This window comes from Salvelinus sp. IW2-2015, linkage group LG26 (genome assembly GCF_002910315.2).
Source record: "Salvelinus sp. IW2-2015 linkage group LG26, ASM291031v2, whole genome shotgun sequence".
NCBI lineage: Eukaryota > Metazoa > Chordata > Actinopteri > Salmoniformes > Salmonidae > Salvelinus > Salvelinus sp. IW2-2015.
Window position 1 is genome coordinate 37,414,454 of NC_036866.1, and position 15,122 is coordinate 37,429,575.

The following is a 15,122-nucleotide window of genomic DNA, read 5'->3' on the forward strand; positions in this document are numbered from 1 at the left end:
GTTAAATCTCGTGCTTCTCAGCGCACGATGATATTTCTTATTCGAGTCAGAGGGAACATTGTTTGTGGTGGCCATGTTGGATTTGGACCTGTACTGGGGTCACTGCCAGAGTGTCTGCCTTCTGACCCACTTCTGAGGAGCTACCAAGCTCAGCCACATCCAATCACCAGAGGGCATTCACCAGCGTAAACAATGCCAATTGGGGCAGATGGCCTAATGGCACTATGCCATTTGGGGCAACGCGGGATATGGTGGGTCATGGTGGGCTATAGTGATCCAGTGAAACGCTGCTTGTGTAACAGATGGAGATTTGTAAACTTACTCCTAAGCCTGAAATGTCTCCACTTGCGTTGCCAAATACCTAGCTTTTGTGTGGCACGACTGGGTAAGAACGTTTTAGGAGGGCGGTCATGTGAGTTTGCCAAGCAGAGTTCCTGGTTTCTACTCTCAGTGTGAACTAGAGCAGGAGGAAGTGGGAAGGCTAAGCAAGCAGCACGATGTCTATTATACTTGTCCACGAAGAACTGAGTTTCAGGAGGATATGAGCAAAAGCCACATAAAGTCTGCGTTGATGTTATACGCTGTCAGTCAGTTGGCCGCCAGTGTGGGATGTGGAGACAGACGTTAGGAATGACAGAGGTTTTAGTGATTGTCTAGAGAGACTTTGATTCAACCATGGAGGAACTCTGCTCTGATGTCATTTGATCATGTAAATGAGTAGGAGTGCTCCTGAGTTTGTTTGTACGCTGAAGGGGACAGGGGCGTGTGTCTGGCGGGATGTGTGGGGGTAGGCAGAATTATCCGGACATTTTGCGGGAAGCGTGCCACCACCCTGACCCTTGATGACTTGCAGTGATCCCCTTTGATTTGCATTATGAGAAAGCCGCAACATTCCTTCCGGGAATGTATAGCATAAACAGATGGGAGGTCTTGGCGGCATCAGTCCAGACAGATATAACCCATTGTTCACTTCTAAAAAGCAGAAGAGTTAGCGAGCTAATTCTGCCAAGGAATCATTCAATCAGGTAATGTACAGTGTCAGCAATATATGCTGATAATTATTCATTCATCATATAAATAGTTTCTAAATAAATAGTTGCTTGTCCTTCTTGCGGTTAGTTGCATTGTTCCCTGTCTTCTCTAGTCCCTCTCTCTGCTGTTTGAATAAACAGAGTGCTCCATCTTGTCCGGAAATAACCTTGACCTCTTCTGATGCGTTGCAAATGTGTGCAGGTGCAGGTACCGGAGGGAAAATACTGATGCTTTGAGCTGTATGGGCATGAACAACATTGGCCCCGTTCCCATAATAGGAAGTGACTAGTGGAAATTGCCCAAACAGAGAATTCTCTCCCACTTGACATCACAAGTGCACATACTTGAATGGCCACGAGAACTGATACAAACTAAAAAAGAACTAAGATTCCCCAAAGAGATGGCGTAGTCCGATGCAGCAGCGTGGGTGAGGGAGCGGAAATATTAAAGTTATTTATCCGTGACTCATTCAATCCAGCTTGCTCAAATTCTACCCAGAGAATAATGAGAATTAAACTCAGAACTACCCTGTTTTTTTTTACCCTCCTAGCCAGAGATCAGGACAGGCCTGCTCCCTTTAGACATGTGAAAAACACAATAATGTAACCAGTGTCTGTCACAGTTCAACGGAGAAGGCATTGAGAGCACTGACACGTCAGCACACAGCTCGCTGATGGACTGAGAGGAGTGAGGTTAGACTACTGGTAATCTGACTGTAGAACAGGAAGTGAACAGTGTGTTGTCAAAAGGAGTCAGTAATTGGAGTCAATGCCCCTCTGTATTAAGTACCTATGACTTAGTCAAGTTCAGTCTAAGCTAACAGCGGGTCCTGATGGACTCCCCTGATTATACAGTGAGCTTTCTACTCATTTTCCCACTCAATTGGATTGTCTCTCTCTCTCTTTATCATTACACTTGGGGAGAGCTGACGTCATCGCCAATGATGGTTCTTTTATATTATCAGACAACTCAAGAGTCTCAAGACCCTACTCCCCTTTAGCAATGTTAGAGTCTGTAAATGTACAGTAACAGTACCACCCATGTCAGAATTGGAGGTGGTCCGACAGACCTCCACTTCCTCCAATCTCCTCATTATTAATAGGCCTGCTACTGTAGTAAAACTCCCTTCAGTCTAATGGGGAGGGAAAGAAATTATATTAATGACCATGTAACGGATTCCAGACCTATGCTGAATACATCTTCCTCACTTTCCAGCTCCATCTAGCCATAAGCAGCCTGTCCCTCTCCGTTAGGCCATCAAACCTGAAGTGACAACATGATTTATTTTAAAGCTCTCTATTTTGCGGCTGAGCGAGCCATGTGAGAGGAGGAGTATTTTGAGCAATGATATAAAGCTAATGATCTCATGTTTTCCCTTATGGCTGTGAGGCTGCCCATTATGGGGCAAGACTGTCTGCGATTGGAGCACAGATTGCACAGCAGAAGGGAGAGGTTCGATGTCACAACAGGGAAGAACAATATGACCAACAATACGCATGAGGAGGTAGAGGAAATGAAGTACAGGGAACTGCTAATGGTGCTACAATAATGTTACCTTTGCCAGAGAATGCATTCATAAGAGATAATCCTACGTTACCTCATGCATCACCTACAGAATGAGAATCTGTCTTCTGTTTCCAACTTTTTGTCTTTCTCCGTTTCCATTGTAATGGATGAATGAATATCGATATTCAGGTGGGCTTCATTGAGTTGCGGCAGTGTAAAACATTATAGAGCAACTGGCTGGTTAGCCATGTATATATTTCTGTTCATCACCCTCATTATATTTTATGTGTCAGTCAAACCGTATTACACATGTATCCCTCCAAAAAGGCCCTGTACTGTAGATGCTCCCATTAGAGTTCATACGATGTTACTCTCCATAGCCAGCTTCAGTTACTGTAAGTACCATTCACATTTTTTCCACTTTCTTTCCAGACAGTACTTCCTTTACCCCCAGATGTGGTCCTGAACCTGTTATTATCTCACAAGCCCAGAGCAACGTTCCTGTAATTCCTTGAACATGTAAGATCGGAAGATACAGCAAGATGGTCTGTCACATACTCGATCTCAGGCTGCACACATGTTTTCGCTTAGGTGGACACCTCACATGTGTCGGGACTAAGGGTTTATGGAATCAACAGGACATGATTGATCAACAGTACCACAGTATTAGAGCGCTCTGAAAGGGGAGCAGCAGGAGATGATGCAATATCTTGAGTTGAAATGGGCTTGTGATCTGACAATACAACCTCTCACCCTGATTATTGGCCTACAGCTGTGTAGCACTTGTGACCTCACTGTCCATCAGTCCTTTGTAATACATGGTAGGCCACACAAGCTCATAGAATGGGACCTCCGAGTGCTGAAGCGTGTAGAGCGTAAACATCGTCTGTCCTCAGTTGCAACACTCACTACCCAGTTCCAAACTGCCTCTGGAAGCAACGTCAGCACAAAAACTGTTAGGCTGGAGCTTCATGAAATGGGTTTCCATGGTCGAGCAGCTGCACACAAGCCTAAGATCATAATGTGCAATGCCAAGCGTCAACTGGAGTGGTGTAAATCTCGCCACCATTGGACTCCTAGCAGTGGAAACGCGTTATCTGGAGTGATGAATCACGCTTCACCATCCGGCAGTCGGACGGGCGAATCTGGGTTTGTTTGATGCCAGGAGAACGCTACTTGCCCGAATGCATAGTGCCAACTGTAAAGTTTGGTGGAGGAGGAATAATGGTCTGGGGCTGTTTTTCATGGTTCGGGCTAGGCCCCTTAGTTCCAGTGAAGGGAAATCTTAATGCTACAGCATACAATGAAATTCTAGATGATTCTGTGCTTCGAACTTTGTGGCAACAGTTGGGGAAGGCCCTTTCCTGTTTCAGCATCACAATGCCCCCGTGCACAAAGCGAGGTCCCTACTGAAATGCTTTGTCGAGATTGGTGTGGAAGAACTTGACTGGCCTCTACAGAGCCCTGATCTCAACCCCATCAAACACCTTTGGGATGAATTGGAACGCTGAGTGCGAGCCAGGCCTAATCACCCAACATCAGCGCCCAACCTCACTAATGCTCTTGTGGCTGAATGGAAGCAAGTCCCTGCAGCAATGTTCCAACATCTAGTGGAAAGCCTTTCCAAAAGAGTGGAGGCTGTTATAGTAGCAAAGGGGGGGATCAGCTCCATATTAATGCTCATGATTTTGGAATGAGACGTTCGAAGAGCAGGTGTCCACATACTTTTGGTCATGTAGTGTACCTCTGTCTCCCAGATCTGGAATACTACATTTGCTCCTATGCTCCCCACACAGCAGGCTTCCTGTTGCTCCTGGCCGAGATGACATAAAGCGAAGCAGGAGAAAAGAAAGGAAAGGACTCCAAGCTAGGCTGAAAACATAGTATCCTGATGTCTAATGTCCAAACTCTGGAAAATAAACTTTGAACTCAGAACAAGGCCTCAATCGCAGAGGGACATCAGTGAATGCTGTGTCTTTTGTTTTTACAAGTATGGCTTTTCAATTTTATGTATTGATTGAACGGCAATTTGTACCGAAATTGAAAACATCTCGAGCTCCTGTTCAGCTGACCGAGTTTGTGATGCTAAAATGCCGACTCCACTATATGGGAATTCACATGTGTTATTATCACAGCTGTGTACTTACCGCCACAAGCAAACATCAAGGCGGCACTCAGCAAACTGTACAAGAAAATTAGCCAGCAAGAATCATCTCACCCGTAAGCAGTTTTTATTGCAGAGAGAGATTTTAAACAAGCACGTTTAAAACAAATTCTTCCAAAGTATCACCAACATGTATCCTGCCCCACGAGAGAAAATAACATGCTTGACCATGTGTACACAAACATCTGGGATATGTACAAAGCCATCCCCGCCCCCACTTTGGCCAATCAGGTCATGTCTTTCTGTTCCTACTCTCCGCCGACAAGCAGCAACTCAAGAGGGAGCCACCATCAACGAATGAGGCACTGGACAGAGGAGGCTGACTCAATGCTGCAGGACTGTTTTGAGAATATTGATTGAAATATGTTCAAAGAGTCATCCACCCCGGACTCATTCATCAACATTGAGGAATATACATCGTCAGGCACAGGCTTCATTAGGAAATGTATTGATGATGTTGTACCCACAATAACAATCCGGAAATATCCCAATCAACTCACAAAGCCGCCAGCCCAGATGGCATCCCTGGCCGCATGCTCAAAATTTACGCTGACCAGCTGCCAGGCGTCTTCTCTGACCTCTTCAACCTGTCCCTGTCCCAGGTTGTAGTCCCCACTTGCTTCAAGGAGACCACCATCGTCCCAGTGCCCAAGAAAACCAAGGTGACATGCCCAAATGGCTATCACCCCATCACACTCATTCCTGTCATCATGAAGTGCTTTGAGAGTCTGGTCATGGCACACATCAAGGCCAGCATACCAGGCACACTGGACTCACTGCAATTTGCCTACTACTCCAACACATCCACGGAAGATTCCATTTCCATAGCTATTCACATGGCCCGAACACAGTTGGACAAGAGGAACACCTATGTGAGAATGCTGTTCATTGACTACAGTTCAACACTATTGTTCCCTCCAAGCTTGTCACCATGCTCAGAACCCTGGGTCTGGACACTATGACTTCCTGACGGCAGACCATAGACTGTGTCGTGTCTTTGGCTATGCCGGATTAAGTGATATGACATGCTATTCTATAAAATCATTTCTCTGTAATTCATATACCTGATTAAGCTAATCAGGTGAATGTAAATAACTAGAAAGTCGGGGCACCACAAAATAATGTTTATAGAGCTGTTTTCTTCTGAAAAAACTCTTAAAGACCTAGTAATCTTTTACATCAATAGCAGTCAATATTTAAGTCGCACCTGAAAGTTGTAAATTCTTGGTTATCTTCACGAACCCTGGCTAACAAGTTGAATCAGCAATACAAAATTTGGTTTAATTATTTATTTACTAAATACCTAAATAATCACACAGAATTACATCTACACAGAATGGATCATACATTGATTACAAATTATGTGTTTAAGGAAAACGTCCCTAGCGGACGGAACAGATACGACGGCTGGTTACACAAAGAGGGGGGGTTGGGTTTGAGTGAAAGAGCGGGAAGACTGAGGAGCAAAAAGGTTTTGTGTCTCTATCGGGCCGTAGGCAGCCATGCTATTGTAAATACAGTATCTCATGCATTCTAAATAACCGCCCATTTGAAAAAGGAGAATGCAATAAATATTTACTCTGAGCTGCGCTTCGGTAGATTGTTCGTAGATGGGAGACCGGGTGGTCCAGCATGGAACTCTGGTCGTCTGAAGAATGTCTCTGGTGGTAAACTGTATATGTTGTAGTATTGTTGTGTGTGTTAGACTGGATACGTCGTCCGTCTTTTCCTAGCCCACGTTTACAGCGACTGCTGCTAACTCAACGGCTAGGAGGTATCACTTCTGGAGTGAATAAGAGTTCAAAGTTCATACCAAGTTGCCATACTGTTGATGGAATTTATATGTTTAAATTAATGATTAGAATATTCCACCCTGAAACCATATAATGGTATGAAATTGATTAGAATCATAAAATTATTATTAATGATGTGTGTAGTTTTTAGTCAGTAAAAACTACACTCTATAGTATCTTAAACACAAACTGTCTGAGCAAGATTCGGTGCCGACCTTGGCTAGGGGCCACTGAGAGATTTGGGAAAGGACAGGGAGTGCTTCTCACGGTCCCTAATCTTTGTCGGCTGGGTATTGATACAGTATGTGCGTAGGATACCTACTGTTCGTGTGTATGTATGTGCGTATGATATCTACTGTTTGTGTGTGAAAGTATGTGCGTAAGGAGCCAGTATAAAATGAATGGTTTTGTACAACGGACTAGCGCGCCCATGAATAAACATTTTGACTATCATAGATGGGCCTCCGTCTTTCATTCAACCAGTATCTTATAAATCCTGGGTTGCAGACTGAGTAGTTTAATTGAATTATGAACATTGAGAACATAATTCTCGTAACACATACTTTTAAGCTCATGCTATATTCTGGTATCGTCGAAATTCATCCTTTCGGCATGTTGACCGTCATCTTCACGTTGAAATTCAATGCTAATTTCGTTAGGTTATTATCTGAGCCCTTTTAACGTAGGACCGTCGCCCTAACGTCCTCGGAACAGAAAGTTACATTTTCGTCAAGGGGTTTATATAGTGGTGAAAGAAGGGCGTGTTTCATAGTTTACAACCCATGTCTGTTCACTTGGGCGGGGCCTCAGTGAGCAGAGTGGTGTTCTTCTGACAAACCGTCCTCTCATTAAGAAGATAAAAATTACATTAATCTTTTCAATTGCACAACAATTCTATGTGAATCTGATAGCTAGAATGTGTAGATTTTCCAAGATACAGTTTATGTCGTCCTATCATCAGTAAGCATGTCTCAGACTTCAACTGAACTGACATCAAATTCATTCCCAACGCATATTTTCAACTGGTTGGATTACTGAAATATGGTTCCATTTCCCATCTTTTGATGTCACCAGACTCTCTCTCAATGTTAACAAAGGGATTTTTCAATAGTCACATCGGTAGAGTAGAGAGAGGAAAAAGGGGAAAGGAATTTATGGGGGTCATAAACCTCCCCCCTCAGGCCAACGTCATGACAACTGTGAGGATTGGCAACAACACCTCCTCCACACTGACTCTTAACACAGGGGTCCCAAAAGGGTGTGTCCTCAGCCCTCTGCTGTACTCCCTGTTCACGAACGACTAGGTGGTTTTGCACGACACCAACTCCCTCATTAAGTTTGCTGACGACACCACAGTTGTAGGCCTGATTACCAACAACGACGAGTCAGCCTATAGGGAGGAGGTAAGTGAACTGGCATTATGGTGCCAGGACAACAACCTCTCCCTAAACATCATCAAAACAAAAGAGTTGATTACTGTCTTCAGGAAGCAGAGGAGGAACACACACTGATCCACATCAATGGGACTGCAGTAGAGAGTAAGCAGTGTAATGTTCCTCGGCATCCACATCACTAAGGACTTGTCATGGACCAACAACACCACCACTATTGTCAAGAGGGTGCAACAGTGTCTCTACTTCCTAAGGCAGCTGAAGAAATTAGGCATGCCACCCCTGGTCCTCTCCAAATACTACCGCTGCATCATCAAGAGCGTCCTGAGCGGTTCCATCATGGCCTGGTATGGGAATTACTCCGTCCACGACCACAAGTCCCTCCAGGGGGCAGTAAAGATGGCCCAGTACAAATCTGGGGCCATGTTCCCACCCATCCAGGACATCTTCTTGAAACGGTGCCTGAGGAAGTCCCACAGCATCATCAAGGACTCCACACACCCCAGCCACGATCTGTTCACTTCCTTACTGTCAGGCAGATGTTATCGGAGCATGAGGTCTGATACCAACAGCCTCAAAGACAGTTTCCAGCTAGCACATTTGGTTCCTTGGAAGTTGTGGGAAAGTACGTTTTTGGTTTCCGATTGGTTCTGAGTACGAAGCCATACGTTTCCTGACCGGTAATACGGAACGTTTTTTAAACGTTCTGAGAACTGGAGTGAACATTTTGCTTGTTCTGGGAACATACTGTCCATTTTTAGGACGCTACGTCACCGCCATGTCTAAGGGTAGACCTCTAAAATTCTAGCCCCTTGGGTGCTGCCATAGAGTTACATTAGAAGTGCCCATCCAAAAAGGCTTAAGGTCATTGGCCACAGATAAAATGACGTCAAATCATGTTATATCTATGGTATCTTTGATTGGACTGATCATGTCAACATCATACTTTCAAAATCTTAGCTAGCAGTCATCATGAGTCAAGTCGACAATCTACTGGCAAATAATTTTTAATCCTTGTCATATAAAGATGAATAATGAAGAGAAATTATAGATAAAACGTATCGGTGCTCATCGGCCATTGGACATAAACATTACACAAGTTGGAAATCGCAAATTCAACAATGAGTGGTTTAGAAGGAATCAGTGGCTAACTGCAAGCATTGCAAAGCAATCATTAGCATGATGTTCAGTGGAGTGGCTGTGGCTGTGTGGTCCTAAGTCTAAGATTAAGACTCTCTTTTCCTAGTTTGAAATGATAAACGTTCAACATTGGCCATGCTGTCAATGAAGCATGATTTGTGCCACGCTCAAAACAACTGTTAACTCGATACTGCAAAATCTAACTTTAGTGAGTTCAAGACAACTGGGAACTCTGGAAAAACGAGCTACGACTGAGAAAATACATTTTGAACTTTAATCCAACTCGGAATTGGAATTCGGGAACTCAGGCCTCTTTCTAGAGCTACGACCTGAACATTACTGACATTATCATGATTCAACCTTTTTTTTCGAGTTCCCAGTTGTCTTGAAAGCACCATAAATCCAGAGAATTTGATGACAAAGTTTGATGACAAAAGTTGACGCGACCTTCCTGTTCAAGTGAGCACAGCACCACAAGGTGAGTACAAAAATGTATTGTATGCTGCTGCATAAATTATGTAATATGCCAGGGAGATATGTACAGTATACTGTAGCTAAGAAAGTAATACTAAGTGTATGTTATGTAGTAAGCTGTTAGTAGCCCATAAGTGTCACCCTAATAATTTGGTCTATTTTCACCTCTTAATTTTGCTTACTGTTCAGACTTGGTGGTGCATATGTAGCCTATAACCTGTTTTTGAGAAATGTAATTATTGAATATCGTGAGAGCTTTCATTGTCTGCTTATATGCCCCCTTTATTTATCCTTACGGTTCTGACTTGGTGTACAGGGAGAATACTGTAAAAACTGCCCATGTTCTGATTTCTGTTGCTGTACAAATAGTTATATAGACTACGTCCATCCTAGCTCGCTCATTAATGTGTTAATCGAAATTACGGATTGCCTCTTATCTGCTTGTTATCCCCTTGTGCCATAGTTTGTACATCTCAATTGTCAGTAGAAACCACATTTGTTTAAGCAAGTCAGCCATATCAGCTATGTTTTTTTAAAAGGCAGTAAATGAGACTGAATGAACTGTTTTGACTGCCAGACAAGGCTCCGCTGATAGCCAGGTGTAGCAGTGGTAAGGTGTTGGGACTGCTGTTAGGACTCTGCTGTTGGGACAGCTTTCTGTAGGCCGTAACAATTTGTTGGCACAGTTTGTCACCGTTATAGTGCAATTAATGTATTGTTTAGTGCAGTGGCTTGCATCCCATTTTTTTTTTACCCACCAAGATTTACATGCTAAAATTACCATTGGTCTGGTATAAAGCAGACTGAAATATTATTATGCAGTTTTTTTATTTTACCAGATAAGTTGACTGAGAACACATTCTCATTTACAGCAACAACTTGGGGAATAGTTACAGGGATGAATGAGGTTTTGTAAGCTGGGGATTATTTGGTGACCGTAATGGTATGAGGGCCAGATTGGGAATTTATCCAGGACAGTGGCGTTAACACCCCTACTCTTACGATAAGTGCCATGGGATCTTTAGTGACCACAGAGAGTCAGGACACCTGTTGAACGTCCCATCCGAAAGACAACACACTACACAGGGCAATGTCCCCAATCACTGCCCTGTGGCATTGGGATATTTCTTTACTTAGAACAGTGGAAAGGGTGCTTCCTTCTGGCACTCCAACACCACTTCCAACACCACTTCCAGCAGCATCTGGTCTCACATCCAGGGACCCACCAGGACCAACTCTGCTTAGCTTCAGAAGCAAGTCAGCAGTGGGATGCAGGGTGGTATGCTGCTGGCAAAAGCAAGTTGATTAAATTAAACCTGAAGCAGGTTTTTCTCTTGGACTTTGCCTGTGCTTAGCCATATCCTGTTTATTTCTATCCTGAAAAACTCCCCAGTATTTTCCAATGTCAAGCAAACCCATGATGCAGTCACCACCACGCTTGAAAATAAGGAGGCAGTTACTTAGTGATGTGTTGGATTTGCCCCAAACATAGGGCTTTGGATTTAGGTCAAGTTTTACTTCTAGCCATGTTTTTTTGCAGGACTGCTTTAGTGCCTTATTGCATACAACATGCATGTTTAGGAATATTTTTATTCAGTCTTGAGTGGCCCAGCCAGAGCCCGGACTTGAACCCGATCGAAAATCTCTGGAGAGACCTGAAAATAGCTGTGCAGCAACGCTCCCCATCCAACCTGATATCGCTTGAGAGGATCTGCAGAGAAGGATAGGAGAAACTCCCCAAATACAGATGTGCCAAGCTTGTAGCGTGATACCCAAGAAAACTCGAGGCTGTAATTGCTGCCAAAGGTGCTTCAACTAAGTACTGAGTAAAGGGTCTGAATACTATATACAGTTGAAGTCGGAAGTTTACATACACTTAGGTTGGAGTCATTAAAACTCGTTTTTCAACCACTCCACAAATTTCTTGTGAACAAACTATAGTTTTGGCAAGTTGGTTAGGACATCTACTTTGTGCATGACACAAGTAATTTTTACAACTATTGTTTACAGAGAGATTATTTCACTTATAATTCACTGTATCACAATTCCAGTGGGTCAGAAGTTTACATACGCTACATTTACATACGCTAAGTTGACTGTGCCTTTCCAGCTTGGAAAATTCCAGAAAATGATGTCATGGCTTTAGAAGCTGCTGAGGCTGATTGACATAATTTGAGTCAATTTGAGGTGTACCTGTGGATGTATGTCAAGGCCTACCTTGACTCAGTGTCTTGACTCAGTGTCAAACTCAGTGCCTCTTTGCTTGACATCATGGGCAAATCAAAAGAAATCAGCCAAGACCTCACATTTTTTTTGTAGACCTCCACAAGTCTGGTTCATCCTTGGGAGCAATTCCCAAACGCCTGAAGGTACCATGTTCATTCATCTGTACAAACAATAGTACGCAACTATAAACACCATGGGACCACGCAGCCGTCATACCGCTCAGGAAGGAGACGCGTTCTGTCTCCTAGAGATGAACGTACTTTGGTGCGAAAAGTGCAAATCAATCCCAGAACAACAGCAAAGGACCTTGTGAAGATGCTGGAGGAAACAGGTACAAAAGTATCTATATCAACAGTAAAACTAGTCCTATATCGACATAACCTGAAAGGCCGCTCAGCAAGGACGAAGCCACTGCTCCAAAACTGCCATAAATAAAGCCAGACTACGGTTTGCAACTGCGCATAGGGACAAGATCTGACTTTTTGGAGAAATGTCCTCTGGTCTTATGAAACAAAAATAGAACTGTTTGGCCATAATGACCATTGTTAGGTTCGGAGGAAAAAGGGGGATGCTTGCAAGCCGAAGAACACCATCCCAACCGTGAAGCACAGGGGTAGCAGCATCATTTTGTGGGGGTGCTTTGTGGCAGGAGGGACTGGTGCACTTCACAAAATAGATGGCATCATGAGGYAAGAACATGATGTGGATATATTGAAGCAACATTTCAAGACATCAGTCTGGAAATTGAAGCTTGGTCGCAAATGGGTCTTCCAAATGGACAATGACCCCAAGCATACTTCCAAAGTTGTGGCAAAATGGCTTAAGGACAACAAAGTCAAGGTATTGGAGTGGCCTACAAACCCGACTCAGTTACACCAGCTCTGTCAGGAGGAATGGGCCAAAATTCACCCAACTTATTGTGGGAAGCTTGTGGAAGGCTACCTGAAATGTTTTTACCCAAGTTAAACAATTTAAATGCAATGCTCCAAATACTAATTGAGTGTATGTAAACTTCTGACCCACTGGGAATGTGATGAAAGAAATAAAAGCTGAGTAAATCATTCTCTCTACTATTATTCTGACATTTCACATTCTAAAATGAAGTGGTGATCCTAACTGACCTAAAACAGAGAATTTTTACTAGGATTAAATGTCAGGAATTGTGAAAAACTGAGTTTAAATGTACTTGGCTAAGGTGTATGTAAACTTCTGACTTAAACTGTATATATATATAATATATTATATATATTATATATAATATATATATAATATATATATATTTATATTATATATATTTCTTTGGTATAATTAGCAAAAAAAATCACAAACCTGTTTTTGCTTTGTCATTACGGGGTGTTGTTTGTAGACTGATGAGGGGGAAAAGCAATTTAATCAATTTTAGAATAAGGCTGTAACATAACAAAATGTGGAAAAAGTCAAGGGGTCTGAATACTTCCCGAATGCACTGTATGCTATCACAAAAATAATAATTTAGTTGTGTTAAGTGCTACTGTAACATTAGAATACGATTTTTATTTTAAGTAAAACAATAGCATTTTCATTAGTGTATGTTACTGTAGGCTATATGTTAAAAAAAAGTATTAAATCAAAAAAAATTGTGGAATGCCTTTGTTACAACTATGAAACAGAAAGCATATGTGTTGGAATACGTTAACAGCTTATTTTTATAACAACGAAATAAATACAAAAATACCCCAACCACCAAGAAGCACAGTCATAAGACGCGAGGTCAAATGATGAAAACATCAGTAGCCTAAACCTCATAATAAGCGCCAAGTGGCCTTGATAAATAGTGAAACTTGACACAAAAGCAATAATGGCATTAGAATGAAAGTATTCACACCTCTTGAGTTTTTCCACATTTTGTTGTGTTACAGCCTGATTTTAAAATGGTTTCAATTTATATATTTTTGTCACTGGCCTACACACAATAATCGGCAAATGTTTCACATTCCAGGCGTGGAAAGCTCTTAGAGGCTTACCCAGAAAGAATCTCAGCTGTAATAGCTGTCAAATGCGCTTCTACAAAGTATTGACCCAGGGGTATGAATACTTATTTAAATGAGATATTTCTGTATTTCATTTTCAATGCATTCACAAAAATGTCTAAAAACATGTTACACTTTGTCATTGTGCGGTATTGTGTGGGGAAAAAAGTACTATGTTTAAATAAAAAATGTATGTCTAATCCATTTTGAATTCAGGCTGTAACAGTGTACTGGGATACAAGGTAGTTGGGGTGATTGATTGAGGTAATATGTACATGCAGGTTTGGTTAGGTGATTGATGTAAGTACTATGTACATGTAGCTAGGGGTGAAAAGTCGAAAGTCTGGGTAGCCATTTGATTAACTGTTCAGCAATCTTATGGCTTTTGGGTAGAAGCTGTTCAGGAGCCTTTTGGTCCCAGACTTGGCGCTCCGATACCGCTTGCTGTGCAGTAGCAAAGAGAACAGATTGTGAATTGGGTGGCTGGAGTCTTTAGCGCCTTTAGCGCCATCTGTAGTGCCTTGCGGTCAGATGCCGAACAGTTGCCATAACAAGCGGTGATGCAGCCAGTCAAGATGCTCTCAGTGGTGCAGCTGTAGAACTTTTTGAGGATCTGAGGGTCCATGCCAGATCTTTTCAGCCTCCTGAAGGGGAAGAGGCATTGTTGTGCCCTCTCAATGACTGTGTTGGTGGGTTTGGACCATGATGGCTACTTAGTGATGTGGACACCGAGGAACTTGCAGCTCTCGACCGTCTCCACTACAGCCCTGTTGATGTGAATGGGGTCGTGCTTGGCCCTCCATTTCCTGTAGTCCATGATCAGCTCCTGAGGGAGATGTTGTTGTCCTGGCATGGCCAGGTCTCTGACCTCCTCCCTGTAGACTGTCTCATCATTGTCGCTGATCAGGCCTTCCATCGTCGTGTCGTCGTCAAACTTCATGATGTTGGAGTCGGCCACCAATGTGAATGCGTTCTACAGTTTATATGCTTAGAATACCAGTAAAAGTACATGTACTGAATGATATTGTAAAACATATCGAAGATAACAGCCAGACAGTAAATAATGATATGGATTTGAAACAAGTTTTGTATTTGCACAGGCAAAAAAAAACATAACAATATTTCTCTATTGTCCATTATCACTAGCTTTGACTGAATAGCATTCCTTAATAGGCAACTCAACCGCCTGGTAGATCATATTTTTCAAGAGTTCTTATAATAGTAAAAGAACAACATATTAGTAATTTAATCATTCTTAAATTATGTTTTAGAGGTCAACAACATTTTACAACTTTGTAATTTCCCATTTTATACACAATTAGTTCAAGAAAAAGTGTGGTAAATGATGTTCGGTTTTGCGCATGTTCACTTCCTTGTTTTCAACCAT